Raw genomic sequence first — 23,938 nt, forward strand, 5'->3', positions numbered from 1 at the left:
TGTATGCAGATCCTTCTATTGTTCATGACACATTTCATCTCCCAGCAAAAACACTTGCACGGCTCTATGGTCTTCCTAAGGAAGAGGCACGTCGCATTGTCGGACAATGCAGGCATTGTGTCCCTTTCTGCCCTGCCCCGACTGTACGTGCCACCAACCCCCGGGGCCTGGCCCCTAATGATATTTGGCAGATGGATGTCACCCACTTTCAGGCCAGCTTGATTCATGTCACTGTGGACACTTTTTCTAACTTTATTATGGCCACTTTGCAGCCTGGTGAGGCTGTACAGCTCATTGCCTTCACTGCTTTGCCACCCACGGGATACCTTGGTTGTTAAAAACCGACAACGGCCCGGCCTATACCTCCTCTGCTTTTGCTCATTTCTGCCACCAATTCGGTGTCACTCATGTTACCGGTATCCCTTACAACCCCACCGGTCAAGCCATCGTGGAGCGTGCCAATCAGTCCTTGAAGCGCACTCTCATTAAACAAAAAGGGGGAGTGCGTGGTAGACTCACTGCAGTTCAGGTAGCAACTGCGGTCTTCACCAGGAATTACTTGATCGGTGATGATCAGGGCATTACCCCTGCTATGAAACAAATACTACCTCCACAAACTCCACTAACACAAGAAACACACACACAGACAAAAAACCTAACAAAAAATAAACCCACAACAGTATGGTGGAGAGATGAGGAAGGACAGTGGCATGGTCCCGCCCAGGTGATGGTATGGGGAAAGGGATTCTTGTGTCTCCACACAGGTGAAGGGACACGCTGGGTGCCCACCAGGTGGACCAGGACCTGTACAGAAGATAAAGAGAAACTGCCAAAAAAGCAGACAGAAGCACCTCAACAGGATGCAGAAAGCAAAGATGGCACATAAATGGCTAAGTATACTAGGAATATTAAGCAGTTTAAAACCCATTGACTCCCGATCCATTCCCCTTCATTGGAAAAATCTTACTGAGGCCACTCATTTTACTTATTGGACAGTAGTACCAGGGTTTCCTACAGTTGTTCCGGCCACATGGATAGGAGATCCAGTGGAATTACAGTTAGCAGGCTCTGCCTACCTAGTGCTAGGAGGACTTAAAGGGGCTCCTCCTGAAAAGAAACATGATCTGAAAAGCCCTGTAACTTTGACTTCTTTGCATCTTCCGATATGCCTTACTACAGGCTCTCACCCCCTCTGTGCTCAGGTGATAAATGGAACACTTAAAGAAACCCCTCATGGACCAGATAGCAATCTTGGGCATGGTGACTTCTTGCATTTTTCTATGATCCAACATCTTATGCCTGTGGCCTATCTGACACCAGTTGATAAGACCAAAGGAGATATACACTATGTCCCGTCACTCCCTCTGCCCAATAACAGTTATATAGGGAGAATGGCTTTAAGCGAGTTCAATAAAACGTGGCATTGGATTCTGGGAGGCGGATGCAATACCACTAAAGCCTCTTGGGAAAGTAATAAAACTGATGGCCCTTGTAATTTTATGGACAGGATTAGAGTGGCTGCAGGAATGTCCCCTAACCAAGAAATACCCCATTCCCCTCTACCACCATGCTCTCCTTCACCAACTATGTTTGAAGCCGTACAGGTTTGTTCTACAGGAGTTCCAGTCTACGGTCCCAACGTGAACGGCACTCAAGTGTATTTCCTGGATGGCGGCCCAGGCCCCTACTTCGCCGCTCCGGTCCCGCATGTGATGAAAGACAACAGTACCAGACCACAGACGCACCTTTGGAAAGCCGCAGTAGCCTTCGATGTCATCATTCATTCTACGGACAACACTGCCCCTGCCAAAGTGAACAACACCATCTGGAACCTTTGGGCTGAACTGTTTTATGACTTATATTGGGTGTGCCCCGAAGGACAGAGGACAGACTATTGGTGTAATGTCTTTACCACACAAGCAGTGACTGTTCGGAGCTCAGATATGTTCCTCATCTGCACCAATACTTCTTTCAAATGGGCAGATGAGCGCTATAGCATTACATGTAACAATGGAACAATGACTAACACCCTTAAGCCAGAGTATGTAGGGTCAAATAAGACCCTGATCTTTTTATTGCAGATACCCCCTGTAACCTTCCTCCCTGTAAGCACGTCAAAACCCTTTGCAGATTCTGAATTTCTTATGGCTATGATGGAGAGGGATAAGAGGGATGTGGAATTTCCAGTTTTGGATGTAGTTGAGCTTGTAGTTTCCGTGCTGGAGCAATTAGAAATCTCGGCTCTAGCTAACCAGATGCACATCCTGGCAGAGGACCTTCAGAGGTTTATGCAAGCTACTACACAAGCATGGTCGATGCAGCAACAAATAAATAGCGAAATCCAGACAGAGCTGAGTGCTCTAGTCTCTGCTGTACAAGCCCTGTCTACCTTAGTGAGAACCCAGATGCTACTAGATGGGCTACCATGTCATCACGTCCTTAAACGACCAGCTTGTATGACAGCTGCAGTCAGAAATGCTAGCGAACAACTTGACAGGGCTATACAAACCCTGAATGACCATACTAGCCTACCTACCTATCTAGATGAGTTAGACAAAATAATCAACACCATAAGGAATATCACAGATCAGTATAAGAAAGATATGGAGGATGATCACGGTCTATTCCCTGATTGGATAAATAAGATAGACCTTAATCATTGGATGCATTATTTGTTGATTCTTGGTGCTTGGTGTTTAATGGCCTTATTGCTATGTTGCCTGTTTCCCCTTCTTTTTTCTCTGTTTATAAAAATGGGGCGTTGGGCCCTTGAGCAACTCAAGGCAGACATACTCATGTTAAACAAAAAGGGGGAGTTGTCGGGGGTCGGCCCTGACCGCCTGGGTGGATAGGACCTCCCCGGGAGTGAGGTCAGACCAACCCAGAGAAGACACGGCTCCTTAAGGGGAGCAGTGGCTTCGCCTGGTTGGCCTGTGTCGCTTGCTCCAATCGGGTGGTAGGTTCTGCCCTCGGGGCGGATCGGGGTGGCAGCCCGGAAATAACTCCCTATATTAACCAGAGCCCTGAGCTATTCGGGGGATCCCTCTGCACCTAATAAAACATATGCCTCCTGAAGACGTGTCTGCCTGAGTCCCTCCTCGCTGATCCCCGGGGGAGGGAAAAACCGGGGACGCCCGATGCAGTGCCCACTGAGGAGCTCACTCGGGGGTCCGGGGAAGAAGACCCCGGACAATGAATTTAGAGTTTGACCCTGCTTTAGATGCTTGTGCTACTATTTCAAATAGAACAAGTGACAATGGTTTTGGAGGATCATTCTTTAATGGAATGTACAGTTATGCCATTCCAGAGGAACCCTCTCCCCTGCCCAACTGTATTAGAATGCTTTTACTTTGAATTCTCCAAAACCAAAAATCAAGATTAGAATATTAGGTAATAAAGTTATGCCTTTTTAAACACATTCTCTTTGTCTTTCTATTGGTTACTTGTTTGTTTTTCCATGTATATTTACATTTGAGGATGTAGGAGGAATTCTGATGACTTTTAAGAGGAAAGCAATCTCCAATTCTCAATATGCTTTAGAGGTAATGATAGATTCTTGTGAGTAGAGATAATGAATTTTCTGAAATGGTTGTATTATTTGAATTAACACGGTATCTTTCCATTGCTCTGGAATGACTCACCACATTTTAGACAACTGTAAATTCAAATAGTGTGAATTTGCATTCCTTCAACTAGAATTTATCTTTTGCATTAATTAGATCTAGCTATATAATGGAATGATTAAAAACAGAAGGATAAAGACATTATACATCAGTTTTAGGGTCAGATTTTTTTCTCTTCACATAGATAATTCATGATTTTTTACTGAATTTTTAGAACTAGAAAGGACTAGAAATTTTTAGAACTAGAAAGCTCTCTAGTGTTTTTAGTAGGAATGGGTGCTGTATTTTGTCATAGGCTTTTTCATCATCCATTGAAATAATCATATGATTTCTGTTAGATTTGTTACTGATATAGTCAATTATACTAATATGATATATGGTGTATAACTATAGTATATTTATATTATATAAATATAGGTATATTTATATTATATAAATATAGGTATATTTATAGTATATAATATATAAATATAGAATATACCATATAAATTTATAGTATAAACTATATACTATATAAATATAGCATATATTTAGTATGTAACTGTACTAATATTGAACCAACCCAGCGTTCCTGGGATAAATACAATTTGGCCATAGTGTATTAACCTAGTGATAACTTGCTGTAATCCTTTGGTAAGATTTTATTTAATATTTTTGCATCCATATTCATTAGGGAAATTGATCTATAATTTTCTTCATGTTTTGATTCTTTCTGGTTTAGGTATTGCCATAATGGTGTCATAGGAGGAGTTAGGCAGAGTTCTTTCTTCAATTCTTTCCCCAAAGAGTTTATAAACAAATGGAACAATTTGTTACTTAAAATTTTGATAAGAATTCCCTTGTGAATCAATCTAATCCTAGAAGATGTTTTCTTTGGGCGGTCAGTGATAACTTGTTGAATTACTTTTTCTGAGATAGGGTTATTTAGGTTTTTAATTTCTCATCATTTAACCTGGGAACTTATATTTTTGTAAATATTCATCCACTTCACTTAGATTATCAAATTTATTGGCATTCAGTTGTGCAAAATAATTCTGAATTATTGTTTTAATTTCCTCCTCATTGGTGAGTTCATCTTTTTTCATTTCTGAGAGTAGTAATTTCTTGCTTTTGATCTTATTAATTTTTCCTTTAATTTTTAGAATTTCTAATTTGGTATTTAATTGGGGTTTTTATTTTGTTCTTTCTCTAATTTTTTTTAGTTTCATTCTTAGTTCATTGATTTCTTCTTTCTCTATTTTATTCATGTTAGCAATTAAAGATATATTATATGCTCTAATAACTGCGTTGGCTATATCCCATAGGTTTTGGTATGTTGTCTCATTATTGTCATTATCTAGGATGAAATCATTAATCCTATCTATAATTTGTTGTTTGATTTACTCATTCTTTAAAATGAAGTTATTTAGTTTCCAATTAGTTTTAGGTCTGTCTCTCCATGGCCCATTATTATTGCATGTGATTTTTATTGCATTATGATCTAAGAAGGAAGTATTCACTATTTCTGCCTTTCTGAATTGGATTATAAAGTTTTTTAATGCCCTAGTACATGGCCAATTTTTGTGTAAATGCTATGTACTGCAGACAAATAATATGTTCCTTTCATTCTCATTCAATTTTCTCCGAAGTTCTATCATGTCTAGGTTTTCTAGCATTCTATTTACCTCCTTAACTTCCTTCTTGTTTATTTTATGGTTAGATTTATCTAAATCTGAGAGAGGGAGGTTGAGGTCTCCCACCAGTAGAGTTTTGCTGTCTATGTCTTACTGTAATTTATTCAGCTTCTTCTGTAAGAATTTGGATGCTATACCACTTGGTGCATACATATTTCTTATTGAAATTACTTCATTATCTATCATACCTTTTAGGAGGATGTAGTTTCTTTCCTTATCTCTTAATGAGATATATTTTGCGGCTGCTTTGTCTAAGATAAGGAGTGCTACCATTGCCTTTTTTCACTTCAGCTGAAACATAATATATTCTGTGCCAGCTTTTTACCTTTACTCTGTATGTACCTCTCTGTTTCAGACGTGTTTCTTGTAAGCAGCATATTGTAAGATTCTGGTTTTTAATCTACTCTGCTTTCTGCTTACTCTTTATAGGATAGTTCATCCTATTCAGATTAAAATTTTACTATTAAAATTCTTTGTTGCCTTCCATGCTATCTTCCCTCTGTTTATATTTCCCCCTTTTTTCACGTTATCCATATTACCCAGTATTTTGCTTCTGAGTATCACCTTCTTCAGTATGTTTTCCCCATATATCCATTCTCCCTCCCCCTTTGCCCCTTCTCCCTCCACATCTTTCACCTCTTAATACTTGAAAAGCAAAATAAATTTCCAGTTTCCAAGCTCAAATGAGTGTGAGTGTTAATCCCTCTTTGAGCCAAATCTGATGAGAGTAAGAGTCAGGCAGTTCACATTCTCACTTATTCCCCTCTCTTGCAATAGTTCCTTTGTCCCTCTACCTGTACTGTAATTTACCCCATTTAATCTCCCTCTTCCTCCTGTCTCTTTACTGTTCTCCCTTTATAAGGAAATATTATTTTTATTTTTAAACCATTCCATCAACATCATAGACATGTCATGGATGACGATTCCTTATAATAGAGTTACAATTATCAAGAGTTAGAATCTTCCTCCCAAGTGGGGATATAACCCATTTAATCTTACAGGATAAGATTTTTTCCCTTTTTCCCTTTTCATACATCTCTTGAGTCTCCTATTTGAATCAGATTTTCTGTTCAGCTCTGGTCTTTTCTTCAGGAAAAGTTGAATGTCCCTTATTTCATTAAATTTCTATCTTCTCCCCTGAAAGAGAAGGATCAGTTTTGCAGGATAGTAAATTATAGGCTGTAATTCAATCTCACCAATCTCACTTTGTGTCTGGAATATCATATTTCATGCCCTTTGATCCTTTAATGTTGATGCAGCCAAGTCCTGTGTAATCCTGGCTGTGTCTCCATGGTATTTGAGTTGTTTCTTTTTGACTGCTGTAGATCTCCTTGATCTGAGAGTTTTGGAATTGGGTCACAATATTCCTTGATGTTTGCATTTTGGAATCCCTTTCAGGAAGCATCAATGTTTTCTCTCAATAACTATTTTACTCTCTTGGTTCCACAATATTAGGACGATTCTCCTTCACTATATCCTGAGGTATGAAAACCATGCTTTTTTTCCCTCCCTAAAGTTTTCAGGAAGCCCTCTATTTCTTAAATTGTTTCTTTTGGATCCATTCTCCAGATCAACTGTTTTGCCAATGAGTTATTTCCTATTTTCTTCTTCTATTTTTTTTTTATTTTAACAGATACTTGGTGTCTCAGAAAGTCAATAGTTTCCACAGATTCCAATCTCTTTTTAGAAGAATTTTCTTCCTTTACCTTTTGCAAGTCCTTTTCTAGTTGGTCAATTCTAGTTTTGAAGAAATTTTCCATTTGCCCAATTGTGTTTTGGGGAGAATTATTTTCTTTGTGCACTTGTTCAATTGTATTTTTGAAGGATTTGTTTTCTTGTTGCAAGATGTCAAATTTCTTTTGCATTGTGTTAATTTTCTCTTACATTTCTTTTCCCAATTTTTCCATCTTATTTTTAAATTCATTCCTGATCTCTACTGAGAAGTCTTTCTGGGTTTAAGACCAATTCATATCCTTCTCTGAAGTTCCACTCCTCTCTGAGTTTGTATCCTTCTCTTCGAGGTAACTTTCAATGGGCACTTGATTTGTGGTAATCTTTCTTCATTTGGGACCTTTCCCTTGGGTCTTGTGTTTGGGAGGGGATGAGTTACAGATTGTCAGTGTTGTTGATTAGTATCCCCCTTCCAAAACCTGAGGCAGGATCCTTTGTATCCTGGCAAAATCTGGGCTTGGCCCTCAGGCTAGACGACATAATTAGCATCTCCTAAGAGATACAAGCACCTATGGGATTTTACTGTATTTGTTCTTGGGGGGGTAGGTCTCAACTGAAAACATGGGGTCTCATGGCATAGATGTCTGGGTCACTGCTCTGGAGCTCTCCCATTCTCCTGCTGCAAACACAAAACAAATGCTTCCACTGCTGTTCTCAGATGAGTTCCCGGGCCTCACTATGCTGCTCTACACTGGGTCTCTGCTTCCTACTCCTGGCTTATCCAAACTCCTCTGTGACAGACCTTGCTGTGAGATGTTCCCCTCAGTTCTTCTGTGGGTTCTATAGATCCAAAATCTGTTAAGAGGCTTACTTCATGTTACTTCTGAGGAAAATGCAGGAGAGCTTAAAATAATAGGTGGCTTCTCTCTGCCATCTTAGTCAGAAACCCCCTGTGATCTTTATCAAAAATGAAGGACAAACATTATTATCTTACATCCATTTTTCAGTCTCTTGCTAGATTTATCCAGGATGCTCTCAAAAATGTTGATTGTTCCCCAGAGCTTGCTGCTGATCTCAATTCTTTTCTTTCTCCACATATTTTTGTTTGGTAATTCCATCAGAATTATCTCTAAAGAGATGGTTCTCAAAACTATTTTTCCTGACCCTAACCTCATTCTGCTATCTAATTGGACTGCTATTGAACAGGTTGAACTTAATGACCCATTCACATTTAAAATTCCACACATCAAAAATTGAACTCATTAGTTTTTCACCAATTTGCTTCCTTTTTCCTAACTTCCCTATTACAGTTAAGGTTACCACCATATTTCTAATGATACTATAATACAACTCTTCAGTTTCTCTTACCCTGATTTATAATCTATTGTCAAACCCCATCAATTCTTACAGTTTTAAAAAAACCTATATGATCAATCCTCTTACCCCTCCTAATTTATTCCAGTGAACTTTCCTATTTGAAAGCCCTCTTATGCTGTTTTGGGAGACCTATAACATGTAGATTATCTCTTTGCAGCCTATATTTGAGATCCATATAATGAGCATATTTTCTTTTAACATTTTCTGTTTTCATAATCCTCCTTTTCTAGCTTATTTTTCATTATGTGTGTTTGCATTTGCAATATAATATCATCTCTTTTGCTTCTATAATGAATGAAACTTGCTACTGCAGATTTGAGTTTTTCTATATATATTATTTTTGTTGTACAGGACAAAAATTTGCTCTCATAATTCTCATTTCTCTTTTAAACCATTCAGAAACAGTGTGATATAGTTCTATATTCTCCCTAAATTTCATTATCACCATATTTTTTCTTTTAGAATTATATGTTTATATTTAAAGTCTTTGAGATTTCTTCATCCTGGAATCTTTGGTCCTTCAAGTCTTTTTTTCTTTTAACTACTTATTTCCCTTATTGTTCACTTTTGACTCCTCTTCAGAATGTGATTTCCTTGGAGGCAGAAGCTTAAATCATGTCAGGGTCCTTCTACATGGGACAACTGATGCTGGTATTCCATCTAAGTTTTGAATGCTCAGAATTGGCCCAGCAGGACTCTGTGTCCTTTCCTCTGGTTTAATGGTACGCTATACAGCCCCCACATACAGCATCCTATTTTGGTGACCAACTTCATTTCCTTTGTCCTTTAGTTCTCTGGCCTAGCACTGGCAATTCATGGAGAAGATTGAGAGACTATGGGGAAAGAGAAAAATGTGTTGGATCAGTTCCTAATTCCACCACAAATGAACTAGCATCCCAGTTTTTCCACATTCTCTTCAATATTTGTTGCTTTCTTTTTCAATTAAAAAAATTGTCACGTGACCTACAAAATAAATCCTATCCAATCTGTCTTGGCAACATGTCTCACAGTTGCTTCCTATTTTCTTACAAAGTTGCCACTGTCCTGGAATATGTCTTTATCATCTCATGCCTGGGCTATTGTTAAATGCCATCTGATTAGTTTCCCTGCCTCAATTCTCTCATCAAGCTTTTTAATTATCTTTGTGATCTTCTTGAGCCAAATCAGACCATGTCACAATTCATCCCCCTCTGTATAATTCTAATATTTAACTATTGCCTTTATGATAAAAAATAAAATCTTCAGTTTGGCTTTTGAGGTGTTTTATAATGTGACTTCATTCCATCTTTCTACTTTGTTCTCTTCCACATACTATGTGATCTAGTGACATTGGTCTACTTTTTCATCAGACAACTTAATTTTCACTGGTTATCCTTTACTTTTTGAATATCTGTTTCTCTTCTTTTTTTAGGTTTTTGCAAGGCAAATGGGATTGAGTGGCTTGTCCAAGGCCACACAGCTAGGTAATTATTAAGTGTCTAAGGCCAAATTTGAACTCAGGTACTCTTGACTCCAGAGCCAGTGCTCTATCCACTGTGTCACCTAGCCGCCCCTGTTTCTCTTCTCATCTCTGGCTCCTGGATCCCTTCAAGTTTCAACTAAAATTTTATCTTCTAAATAAGCCTTTGCAGATATTTCTCAATGGTCATGTCTTCTATCCGCAATAATTGTTGGTTGACATTTACTATTATTTCCTAAACTCAAAATATTGAATCTTTTTTCTGTGTGTTACCCACACTTCCCTCAATAGACTGTAACCTTCTAAAGGGCAAGAACTAATTTTTAACCTTTGTTTTCTGTGAGCTTAATATAAGAATGCAATATATATTAAGATTAAAATAAATGTTTATTGACCTGGCATCATTCTAATATTTTCCCATTTTATTTCCATTTGTCATGGATAGATAAAGCCAACTTTCTAGTAGTTTGTTATTGAAAAATGATGCATGTGATCAATGATATTATTCTTTTCCTGGGTATCTTTGCCTTGATTTTTTTTCTTGTTGTTTATTCTGTTTTGTTATTGGTTTCTTTTTTCTTCCCCTGTCTGAAGAGACAGAGTACAAGAAACTCTCAAGAGTAATCTAATCCAAAGATTTTGCAGACTTGATCTTTCATTTAAATGCAAATAGTTTCCTTCCTGAAATGTTCACTTTTCATTTCATCAGCAATTATAGACTGTGTGAAGTTATGCCCCACCCCTCAATTGTCATTAATGTCCTTTTCAGCTACAGAAGTATTTCTTCTTGAATGTTTATTACCCTTACAATTTCTTGGTTGTATTTGTATCATCATCATCTCCCATTTCACAAGCTTCGATGCATTTTAAAAGAAATTGGCTTGCTTTGTGACTACAGCAGATTATTTACTAGTAGGTAAATCCTAGGCATAGAACTCTGCTACTGATTCTTCCACACATACTTTTCTGTTTTTCATTAACCCTTCTGCCCACCTGCCACCCAATCTAAAACTGCACCTCTTTCTTCTTTTGGTGCTTCAGGTTATGCCATAGGAAAAGATTTACTCCAACACTTCTCAAATCTGGGTGAGAAGTTAATTATGTTGCTATCTTCAGGTGAGGAATCTGTTATACATGCTAGGGATCTAAATCTTATCACATCATTCCGATTTCACATCCCACTCCTCACCCTAGTTTTGAAGTGGTCTGGGGAGTGCCTTGCCCAGAGCCACATATCCAGTATAGATCAGAATTTTTACTTGAACCCAATCTTCCTTACTAAAGGCTAGCTATTTCTCTGGTATAGTAGGTGTTTCTTATTCTAGGGATATACAACTTTTCCCCTGACCTTTTTGTGAAGACTAGGGGTAAGTTTTACCTCTCCATCTTATTTTAAAAAACCACACACACACACACACACACACACACACACACACACACACAGACATGCACACAATAGCCACCCTTCCCCCACCCCAAATTTTGGCAATGTTATAACTGTTGGTTCTCATTTTTAGTGTCCTTTCCAACCCCACAGACACTCAAGATGGAAGGCAAAAATATCGCTGAATGAATGACTATAACCAATAAGAAAAGATGAAAAAATGAAGCATATACACACAGAGAGAATACCATGGCATCTAAACCATATAGGAACACCTAAACAATAATACTATACTGAACCTTATCTTTTTGTGACAGCATCTTGTTTTCTCCCAGTGATTACTTTCAACTGCCTCCTATGTTTGTGCATCTTCAAGATGATACCCCACACTATGACAGATATGGAAATAACATTTAAATGGAAAGCAGATTAAAATAGAAGACAATCATAATGAAAAGCACAAATAAATGTATCATTATTATGGAGGAACATTAACTCATGGTTCCCTTCTTAAACCCTTCATATGCTTAGAGATAACCAATCTAAGTAATAATAAGAAGCCCAAGGATAGATCATCTTATCTTCTAATTGAATGTGGTCAACACAAATATAATTAGAGCTGTTACTCAGTTGGGGAAACTTCACAACAGGATTTACTGAGTAGTTTGTTTTCTTCCCCATGAAAATATATGCAGGGACTGTATGTATATTTACCTTTTTTGTATGTTTAGTACAAAAATCTGAAACATTTTAGATGAATGATAAAATAAGTTGCTATGTCAGAGACTAATTTAAGTGGAGGAATATGAGGGCTCCCATTTTTCTTTCAAGTTAAAAGCTCAGGTCTGTTGAAATGAGAGATCTCATTTTCTATAGAAACAGAACTGTTCCTTCCCTCAAGATTCTTTAGGTTACTGAAGCAATAACTTACTACATTTTTCTAGCTCTGCCTGCATCTATATGCTTGGATCTAGAGTTGAGCAGTTGAATAAGCAACTGATATACTCCCAGAGACAAATGCAAATTTTAAAGCCTGGACAAGTGAAGGGCACAAGTCATGGATGGAATGCTAGAATTACAAAGCAATCTCTGGACTTACAGTTGACAGTAGAAAGAGAAACCGTTTTCTTACTTCATTGATTAAAGGATTATTTGTGACCCTCTTTCATTTTTAAGACAAATATAGCAAAAAATAGATATTAGGTAGCATTCCCTCAATTCAAAATATTTAAGTTTGTATGCTTCATCTATTGTACTATTTAAATCTTAGTTCAGAGTATTAAGTAATCAAATTAATAAGTGCCTATATATGATAATAACAACAAAAAGATGATTTTATAATATTATTTATGAGTTGCAGGGAACTCAAAATCAAAGAATACTATATTGCTGAAAATTTCACAAAAAATAGAAATCATTAAGGACTGGAATAGTCAGTCATGTCTTTTATCTGTCATTGATAAGAGGGAACTTGGTAAACTAAAGTGGACAAAAATTAGGAAAGATAAAAGGGAAGGGGCAGCTAGGTGGTATAGTGGATAAAGCATGGGCTCTAGAGTCAGGAGTACCTGGGTTCAAATCCGGTCTCAGACATTTAATAATTACCTAGCTGTGTGGCCTTAGGCAAGCCACTTAACCTCATTTGCCTTGCAAAAAATAAGAAAGATAAAAGGGAAAAGGTGAGCCTATGGTGGGGCTGAAGGATGCAGGAGTAAAAACATGAAAAGTGGATGAATATTGTAATAAAATTGTTTTGTTGTAAGACAACATTATTTGTTACTATTATTATTGTATATATATATATATATTATTACTATTATTATTGTATATATATATATATGTATACATATACATATACAAAGGTGAAGTTACATGGCCTAGTAAAATAGAATATTGGGTCTGAGTCAGGAAGACATCTTCCTGAGTCCAAATCTGGTTTCAGATACTAACTGGGTGACCCTGGGAAATTCACTTAATTCTGTTTGCCTCAGTTTCCTCATCTGTAAAAATGAGTTGGATTACAAAATGGTAAACCACTCCAAAATCTTTTCCAATCAGTGAAGGTCCATTTTTTTCACCTGCCCATCACAACACCCCTCCAAAAAAAAAAGCAGAGAACATGAAAAAAATCAAAATTCATTTTTAAACATCTATATTCAATTAAAACAAATTTTTACAATTAGCCTTTTAAAAAGTCTTATTTTGCATTTCAGAGTCCTTTACCTCTCTTTCAGGCAATAGATAGGATACAGAATAATCTTTGTTAGTACTTTTTTCATGATCCCATTTGGGGTTTTCTTGGCAAAAATACTAGAATAGTTTATCATTTCTTTTTCTAGCTAATTTTACAAATGAAAAACTGAATCAAATAGGGTTGGGTTAAGTGACTTGCCCAGGGTCACATAGCTAGTAAGTGTCTGAAGTAATATTTCAACTCAGGAAGATGAAATTTCCATATTCCAGGCCCAACACTTGATCCAGTGAGGCACTTAGCTGTCCAGATTTCATAATCAATCCTCTGGAATCTTGACTAGCCATGATGTTTATATGCATTGAGCACAATAGTATTCTGTTACCTTAGGTATACCATAACTTGGCTATCCTTCCTTTTTATTTCCACATAGAACTCTTTCTAAAAGAACTTGGCAATTTTCTATTAAAATTTCTTAAAATAAGGTGTCAAGGATTTTTTTAAGTCATAGTATTTAGATAATCCAATAATTCTTTTCCTTTTATTACCATCTTTTTTTTAGATCAGATGTCTTTACTAGGAAATACCTTACATTTTCTTCCATTTTTTCAGAGTTTTTACTGTATTTAAATACTTTTTTGTTGCTTAATAATCATTGGCTTCTATTTGATCCATTCCTAATTTCAGGCAGTTTGTGGTTTGGCCAAGTTTTATTCTTCTTGTTTCATTTCTTTCCAAAGTTGACATTTTTTTCCCCATCTTCATCTCTTCCAGAAATTATAGTTATATTTTTAATCTGAGGCATTGCTTGTAGAAATTTTATTATTGTTTCGTGAACATCCCCATCATTGTAATAATTGGCCAGGATGGTGTTCTTTTTTGTTTGTCCATTCTTCCCAGACTCTTTCTTGAATTCAAACTTGATATTGAGATGGGGTTTCACCAGACTACTGGAGGAAAATTCCTATAGCTTCTTTCTTGGGGAAGTGAGCCTTGTATCTCAGCACCAACTGAGGTCTTGTTGCTTCATAGTCATTGGCTTTCCTTGTCTTTGAAGTAGCCTAATCCAGGATAAAGTTTGATTTGATTCCACCCTAGTTTGAGTTCTGCAAATTTCTGACCTGAATTTGCATCAGAACAAGAAAAGGTGGACTCTTCATTTCAACCATCTGCAAAACCCTATTGATTCAAAGTGACTGAATTGTAGTCTCCTCTTTGGTCTGGGTTTCCTTATTGGCTTATTCTTTAGGTTGCTCCCATTCTAGAAGTGAGATCCTTCTTTGCAACTGAAGTCCCAGACTGCTGCTGGCTTCTAAACATCCTCATTTCACTGTCATTGCCCATTCAAGGGTTTCTCTATCCTGCACCTTTCTTATTCTACTTTGTATCTATGACTTAAGACCTAGGATAGTGAGTGATCAAGCTGTCACTTCATACTGGCCCCTTTTGTTGTGCCTTGATGTCCTTTTATTGTGTTCCATTCATATTCTGACCTGAACCTTTCTCTACTGTCTGTAGACCTTTTGGTCAGTCTTCCTATACTGATCTGAGTAGGGCAAAGGATTCATTGTTACTTTTTCTGGATTTCTCCATCAGAATTTAGTCTGGCGCATTTAATAAATCTGTTTGAAGGAGTTGAGGATGGGAGCTTAGTTATATTTTCTCCTTCTATTCCACAACTTTGCCTGTTTCCTCTAAATATAAAACTTTCAAAACTGTTCTTCTTTCTTGTGTTTTCCTTGGCAATTCCTTCTGCTCCAGTTTTTTTTATATTATATATATATATATATATATTATGAGATAATATATTATATTTTTTTATATTATAAGATGTTTCAATGACTTTTCTTTTCCTCTCTTCCATCCTTTATTTCTCTCTCCTTCTTCCCTCTTTCCATTTCTTCCTTTTTCCAGCCTTTCTACCTTCCTTTCTTTTCCCTTCTTCTTTTCTATCTTTTTCTCTTTCTCTTTCTTTTTTCTTTCTTTTACTCAGAGTATTATTTTAGGCTAGATGTACTTGATCAGTTTTGTGTTAAGAAAGTATGCATAAGGGCAGCTAGGTGACATAGTGGATAAAGCACCGGCCTTGGAGTCAGGAGTACCTGGGTTCAAATCCAGTCTCAGACACTTAATAATGACCTAGCTGTGTGGCCTTGGGCAAGCCACTTAACCCCGTTTGCCTTGCAAAAACCTAAAAAAAAAGTATGCATATCTACTGGAGTGTGATTGATGCATTTGTATCAAGCAATAAACCATATCAAGTAATAAAATATTTGTATCAAACAAAAAATAAAAATTAAATATTATATGTATCTGAAATCTGGAAGGAGCAAGAAATATCTCTTAATAATTTGTATAATGCCCTGACAAAAGAGAGGTCAAGTTGGAATTGTCTCACAAGTTCAGCAAAGACCCCCATTGCCTCAATCATTAAAAATAAGTCTGGTTAAAACCTCCCAAACAGTGCAGTGAGATGCAATTCTGGGTTGTCAGGGAAACGAACAAGATGACCTAAAGGGCCTTTCCATTGTTAAAACCTCTAGGATTTCCAGTTACATAACTATTTTTTTCTCACCAGTTTCATTTACCAGAATTTTAAGAATTGGTGGTGTCCTAGTTCAATAATTATCTCTACAGTCACATGCCTGCTATCACCTTTGACTACCAATTACCTTTTCTTATTTCAAAGAAAGTTCATCATTTGCTTAAAATAATATTCACAAAGTTATATTAAAATGTATATACAATATTAGATTAAATTATATTTGTAAAGCCCTCCATATAGTAGGTGCTTAGGAAATGTTTATTAATTTATTGAAAGTGTTTAGTACAGTGTTTCACATGGTAGGTACTTAATTAATAAATGCCTATTCCCTTTCTTCCTCCCACTTATCCAAATGAATCCAAAAATTAAGTAGGGAAATTAACTGATTGAGAATTTCAATGATAAGGTAGTCTGTGAGATTTATTTATACAAGACTATATGGGAATTTTTATAATTCATTCACAAATCACATTCTGGTACTTAATGTCACACTCTTCTCATTATTCTTATCATCATACTTCATAAAAAAATACTTGTTCCAAGGTTCTAACCTTCTCTACTTTAGTTCCACAAGCATACTTTCTGTCTTCTGAGAGCTTACTGTCTATTAAAAAAACTATTCAAACAGATTAATATAAGCAATAGATAGAACTAAAGATAAGGAATAATATTAAGTATTTGCATTCTATCCAGACTGAGGATTGATATATTAGGGTAGGCAAGCAAGCGGAATTTTGAGATTGAGTAGTGCTGGGAAAGCTTATTTCTTCCTGCTTGCTGAACCTTTTTTGGCTAGCCATGACCTGTTCTGTCTGATGCACTTACTACCTCTGTTATTTAAAAATGCTGATCCAAGTATTTCTGTAGAATACAACCTAAGCCATAATGTTGAAAGTCATACAATGCATTCTCCCTACTTTGCAGACAAGCTTCTGGGTGCCATGGGGTTATAGCAATATATGCAAAATGAATACATTATAAAGCACCCTCATATCTAATATAAACTAAGTCATAAAGATTCATATTTCCAAAATGTAAATGTGTTAAGGGTTATAAAAATGATGAAATATCCATGAGAATGCCCTATGCAAATACAGGATTTAACCCCCGCTGCCATGACAATAAAACTGTAGTATTCCTGTGAATATTCCAGCTCTTTTTGAAATATCTTTTCAGTCTCCTCTCTTTTGAAATTCATAGGTACTAGCATCTAACAATAACCTATGTAAAATATTCATTATTTCTTAGCTTTCCCCTCCCAATATTTTTCCTTGAAAATTCATATTATTATCCTCCATAAAGAAGCTGTATTTCTTAGACCTTTATAATTACCTAAAAGTTAGTTTATCAGATTTACTGGAAGATAAACTTCCTCTGGAATAACCCCACTGACAAATGTGAAAATTTGGGTAAAGATTTTGATGTTTCTAGCATTCCATATAATCTTTAAGATCAGCTTTTTTAGTAGTTTCAAAATTTAATAAAAACCTATTTTAAATTAATTGATTTTTTTGCTCATTAAAGCACTACTTCCTTTTCTTCCATAAAGAAAGGCAATAGTTTAGCTTCAATAGACGTACATGAGGAGAATATGTATGTATATATATATATATGTATATACATATATATATATATATATATATATATAAAACTTAAAATGTATTAATCTGCACATCTTGTATTTCAGCCTCAGATGAAAAACATGGAAGTCACTTTTTCATTTTTTTTTCCACTTTCAGAAAATCTAAAGCTAACTGGTAAATCAAATAAAGATGGGATGAATTTTTACATACTTCACATGCAGCTTTAAGTTTTATAAAAATAACCACCACAGAAATGATCATTTTAACTATTTGTTAAGACTCATTTGCTTTTAATTGTTTTCTGCTGAATGATGAAAAGTAGAAATAGGAAATACCATCTGCCAGTTCAAATTTTCAAAAAAAATATGATAAAGAGTTGCCTATCACCCCCTCTTCAGATTGCTGCCCTCTCAGTTTTTAAACATCTACAGCTTCAGATTTGCATAGTCAGGAAAAGTATTGAAGATAAAAGGGGCACTTTAAATTGTTTTTCTCATTTTCTATTTTGCTATATGAACATTTCAAAGTGAGTGCTCCATCTGAACAAAATTATTCTAGTATTTAAGTTATTAATTTGTGTGTATATAACTCAAATGTCAGCATGACTTTTTACACTAAGTATTAATTGCTTGGTTATAAATATATGCATACACATGTGGGTGTATAAAATGTAACAAAACAATCAACAATTTGATGTATTTATGCATATATTACTAAGCAATTCTCAATTATTTGCATTTTTACATTTTTCTTTACTTTCAGATATATATAGAAATGCTATCAACAATTGCTTAGGATTATATTTAATTACAGACTAATATATTTCCTTTCCCCCAACACTGAAAGCATGTCAACCAATCATAAAGACAAATTGATTTAAATAAACCTGGGTTTCTCAAGGTTAGAATTGAAGTAGATTATTTTAAGTCATAAGCTGTATGCCAAAGGAGCAAAACTCAACAAATCAAAATGCTTCAAATGAAAGTAGAAGGAGATCCAATTTCTATTTTTTTTCTTCTTCAACTCAGTTTATATCCACTTATTCTCTGAACTGATTTTCTTACTGTCTCTCTTTGATATCACCTAGATCTAGAACAAGTGCTCAAGTGTTCTGATGTATGACAAAGGGAAACTATCTTACTATCTTGAAAATGACAACATACCCACCATATCTGATAAGGGAAAGTCTCTATATTTAAAATTAAATTGAATGCCTTTGGAAGATAGACTGCTAAGGAAATGTCACTCAGGGGAAAAAATAGTGATGTTAATCAAGAAAATACTTCTGCTGCAAATAGTGAGGCATAATCTGGTGGATCAAATCAAATCAGTCTCCTCTTTTGATTTGTTAGTAGTAGTACAGAAAAGACAATGAAAAATTTGAAAAAGATGATCTGGGAGATTGCTTTTAAATGCTCTTGATAAGGTCCCTCTTGACAAGGAGTTTTAAGCAAATACGAATGATTGCATACAGTTCCTATTTCTGGATTCCCAATGAGTTCTTGGTTAAGAGCACCTCATAATTTTGCATTTTTTATCATTCAAGCTCAAAATCAATTGAATGAAGATTCTCAATCTATCAAAACCAGACTGTTGCAATTCAATACTTTATTCATCTAGAGAAACTCCCCTCTGTCTTCACTGTTATCTATCAATTATTCCCTGGCTGCAACTATGGAAAATGTTTAAGCACCTTGTCCTACAAGTAAAACAGAGAATTCTTCAGGGGAGGATGAAAAAAAAAGGGAGTACATTAGTACATAGCAAATGGGGTTGTGATCAGGAGGACACATTAAAATCTACAAAGGATTTAGTTTTTGGAAACGTTTTTAATCAGCTTAATTACCATTAATCAAGTTACATAAAAATTAGACCAATCATGCTCTCTTTGGCAGCACATATACTAAAATTGGAACGATACAGAGAAGATTAGCATGGCCCCTGTGCAAGGATGACACGCAAATTCATGAAGCGTTCCATATTTTTTTCTTCATTTTATTTAAAAATAAATAAATGAATGAATGAATAAATGAATAAATTAGACAAATCTTTCTCTCAGCTCCCAAGTCAACAAATGATACTCAATACTTGGTCATTTCATAAATATGACATATAGAGCATACATTGATCATTTCACTAAATCCACAAACATTTATTAAGTACCTACCCTGTGAAAGTCATGTGTTAGGCACTAAGATAGAATGATAAAACAAATATAAAGGAGGGAAGATGTTATTCATTTCACTAGTAAAATTAATGGGGTTACAGAAGGCCTAGAATGAAATCAAGATGAAGAAAGAAGGAATTTTAAGACGATGTTTAGTTTTCCTGTAATCCCTACAATAAGGTGTGAAGCAATTCTTAATTAACTTGAAAGGATTATATGGCATTAACTATTGGATTAAGAAAACAAACTACACAGGAACTACTTTGTGGTTGACTGAGAAAATCAGTAATTCAATAATGCCTCATTTGAGCATGTATGTGCATATATGTATATAAGTATGAATATTTGTGTTATACATGTATATTTCAAAAAATATATACATGCCTGAATATACCCATATGTATGTGTACTTCTATGTGGAATGTATATCTAGATATATAAGATATACATATAAGCAGTAGAGTAGTTTGAATTCAAGAATGGGAAAGAGTATAAATTATAAGTCTTGACATTTCTTGTTTTGGAAACTTCTACAGGGAGACAGAATTTGTCTCTAACACTCCTTTATTTCACCCCCAGTCATATCACTTTGAATGGGAGGTACTGGAAAAGTAGGTAGGTTGTTTTCACCCAATTTTGAACCAAGGAACTTTCATGTGTTGGACAAAAATGACAACCACCATACTATAAATGGGATATATGAGATTGCTTAGGAAAAGCTAGCATCTCTTGTAAGAGTTTGCCAAGCCCTTTTCAGAGCAGCTTTGTTATCCTCCTTTCCTCCAATTCTCACCTGGGACTTTGAGAAGTTTATATGGCATCTGCAGTGACCACACCCTAGGAAAGTCACCTCACCAGATGAGGGTAGCCAATAGTGCTCAAACCTAACTGTGAGATATATACTACACACCTGTGAAAAATTTCCCCCAAGGAATGAAAGGATAAGAACAAATGGTTTTAACAGTTATGAAGGAGGCTGAAGCAAGCATTATGAAGTGCTTAGAGCTTGGTCAGACATCAAAAACATGAAAGTTGTTCACTATATCCCAGGCTATTGCCTGAAAGACAGTGAGACTGATGACTTTGAACAACTGAACCTCACTTACTTACTCACTTGCTCCCCAAGAACTCTAGGAAAAATTCCAGGAACAGAACAGAGGTCTGTATACAATATTTGTAGATCTGATCAAGGCCTTTGATACTGTCAGTCATGAGATCTTATGGAAAATTATGTCAACATTTGGTTGCCCAAAGAAGTTCATCAGTGTCGTACATCAGTTCCATGACAGCATGCTTGCTCAGGTTGTAGATGGTGAATTATGCTCTTGAGATTTCCCAATTACCAATGGAGTGAAACAAGGATGTGTTCTTGCTCCCATACTTTATAGCATGATTTCAGCCATTTCATGTCATCAGACGTTTTCACTGAGGATGAATATGGCATCAAAGTCAATTACCTCACCAATGGAAAATTCTTCAACTTGAAAAGGCTACAAATGACTAAAGTAGAGGGAGTATTGGAGCATGATCTTCTATTTGCAAATGACTTGGCATTCAATGCAGAGATGAAGCAGAGATGCAACAAAGTATGGACTGCTTGTGCTAATTTTGGTCTAACAATTAACTCCAAGAAAACACAGGTGCTCCATCAGCCAGCAACACACTGCCCATATGTGAAATCATCAGTTGCAGCAAATGGAGAAGTTTTGAATATTATGGACAAGTTCACTTACCTCTGCAGTGTCCTTTCTAAGGAGGTACACATTGACAATGAGGTTTACACTCACTTTGTCAAAGCTGGTTCAGTATTTTGGAGACTCTGAAAGAAAGTATGAGACTACCAAACTACCAAACTGAACTGAGGAGCTGTTTTGTTGATCTCATTGCAGTTTGCCTGTGAAACCTGGATAGCCTACCAGTGCCATGTCAGGAAACTGAATCACTTCCATTTAAATTGTCTTAGGAAGATTCTGAAGATCACCTCGTAGGAGAAGATACCAGACACTAAAGTCCTTTCTCGAGCTAAAACTGCCTAGCATTCCAGTGTTATTGCAACTACAATGGCTGTACAAGTTGTGAGAATGTCAGGCATATGCCTGCCAAAAAAAAAAAAAAAAGCAAAACTGTTTTATGGAGAACTCACATAGGGGGCAGCTAGATGGCACAGTGGATAGAGCATCGACCCTGGAGTCAGGAGAACCTGAGTTCAAATCTGACCTCAGACACTTAAAAATTACCTAGCTGTGTGACCTTGGGCAAGCCAATTAACCACATTGCCTTGCAAAAAAAAAAAAAACAACAAAAAAAAACTTTAAAAAAAGAAAGAAAACTCACATAAACCAAGTGCTCAAAAGGGGCTCAGTAGAAACAATACGGAGACATTCTGAAGGTCTATTTAAAAACTTTAGAATTGATTGTGCAGCATGGAAGACAGAGGTGTAAGACTGCCCAGCATGGCATGCCCTCATCAGTGAGGGTGCTGCACTCTACGAGGAAGGCAGAATTGAAGCAGCTCAAAGGAAAAGTGACATATGTAAGTTTAGATTACCCACCCTAGGTGTTCACATGTGTAATTTGTGCTCAACCTGTGGGAGAGCACCCTGATTTGTATTGATCTGATCAATCAAAATTGGACACACTGTAATTTGTCTCAAAAGTAGTGATATCATTTTAGTCTTCTTCTATAACAAAGAACAAGAACCAACCAACCAACAAGCCTCCCTTAAATTCATTTGACATCCAAGTCAAGACATCACCTGTGATGTCACAGGTCCTTTTTGACAGATGAATTACCGAACTATTATGAAGCAATGAATAATGGGGAGCAAAAGCATATTTTCATTGAGAGAACATCACCCAAAGAAAATGAATCAGTTTCAAGGAAAGTAACTGCTAGCCACAAAGTAGAGTTGCACCATGGAAATGAGTCAACACTGAGAAATCAACTAAGAAACCTGTTCAGCAATGATTCTACACCCAAAGGAAGCTATGTGAGAACCTAGAAGAGATAAAGACCTTCCAGTTTCTGTAGTACCAGGAGTTAGGAGCTGCCATTGAAACATGCATATTCAGGGGAGGCTAGGTGGCGCAATGGATAAAGCACCAGCCCTGGAGTCAGGAGGACCTGGGATCAAATCCGGTCTCAAACATTTAATAATTCCCTAGCTGTGTGGCCTTGAGCAAGCCACTTAACCCCATTTGCCTTGCAAAAAAACCTAAAAAAAACCCAAACATGCATATTTACATGTGTGCCTATCTAACATAATATTCTATATTGGAGTACACTATTCCCATGACTGAATTTTGTTTTGTTTTGTTTTGTTTTTGTAAGACAATGGGGTTAAATGATTTGCCCAAGGTTATACAACTGGGTATTTATTAAGTGTCTGAGGCTGGACTTGAACTCAGGTCCTCCTGACTCTAGGGCTGGTGTTCTATATGCTGCCCCTGGACACTGAATTTTTGAGGGAGGGTATGTCCCAAGTTTATGGAGAGAATATTTTGTAGCTTATAGTTTTAAGTCTGCTTTCTCAGTAATTACTTTTGCTAAGAGCTAATTTAGACTCCTGGCTGAATGATAATGGAAGTACAAGTTGAGGCTTGTGAACCATAACAATATTATTGGCCACCCTACAGGGTTATCCATTTAACCTGAGGCAGCACCTACCCTTCAGGATACAATCCACAAATTACAGTACAAGTTTTAGGGAGGACCTCATTAAAGGATTCTGCATAATGCTAGGGGTAGTTAAATCACAACAAATTCAACATTAATTTATTAGTATGTTAAAGTATTATTATAACTATTAGTATTGCTTTATAGCAGGTGTAATAAAGGGAATCCCTTGTTTGCTGGTCATGCTTGATAAAATAGATATTAATCTTTTTTTTCTGCAAGTCTGAGAGAAAAGATGTACATTGAGAAAGCTATCCCAACAAAAAGACCAGAACTATTTGCACCATGATTACTTCTTATACAAGATTGAGAAAGAAAGCTTCTTAAAAGAATTCATCTTAAGCCACTGAACTGAAGTCATCCTTCATAAGCTCCTGTTTTAGAGGACAAATCAAGAGACACTGTGTCATCCTTGCAGGTCACACTTTTCTCATCAGGAAACCAGAATATATGACCAGTTTTATGAGAGGCTATTCCTTTCCAGAAAATCAGGGATTTCCCTAATTATTCCTGTTTTATTTGGTTCACCATGACATAGAATTAGTCACTGGTGGCTAGTTTATTTGAGATCTATACTTCTATTTTTAGG

General features: G+C 36.2%; 1 non-coding gene across 1 annotated transcript; it reads left to right on the forward strand.

The window, feature by feature from the left end:
- Window positions 1-19,385: 19,385 nt before the first annotated feature.
- On the forward strand, window positions 19,386-19,492 carry LOC141510334 (U6 spliceosomal RNA). Its single transcript, XR_012474832.1, has one exon. It is a non-coding gene; the product is annotated as a U6 spliceosomal RNA (small nuclear RNA).
- The last annotated feature ends 4,446 nt before the right edge of the window (window positions 19,493-23,938 follow it).

Source organism: Macrotis lagotis, chromosome 1, assembly GCF_037893015.1.
Source record: "Macrotis lagotis isolate mMagLag1 chromosome 1, bilby.v1.9.chrom.fasta, whole genome shotgun sequence".
In the NCBI taxonomy this organism is placed as follows: domain Eukaryota; kingdom Metazoa; phylum Chordata; class Mammalia; order Peramelemorphia; family Peramelidae; genus Macrotis; species Macrotis lagotis.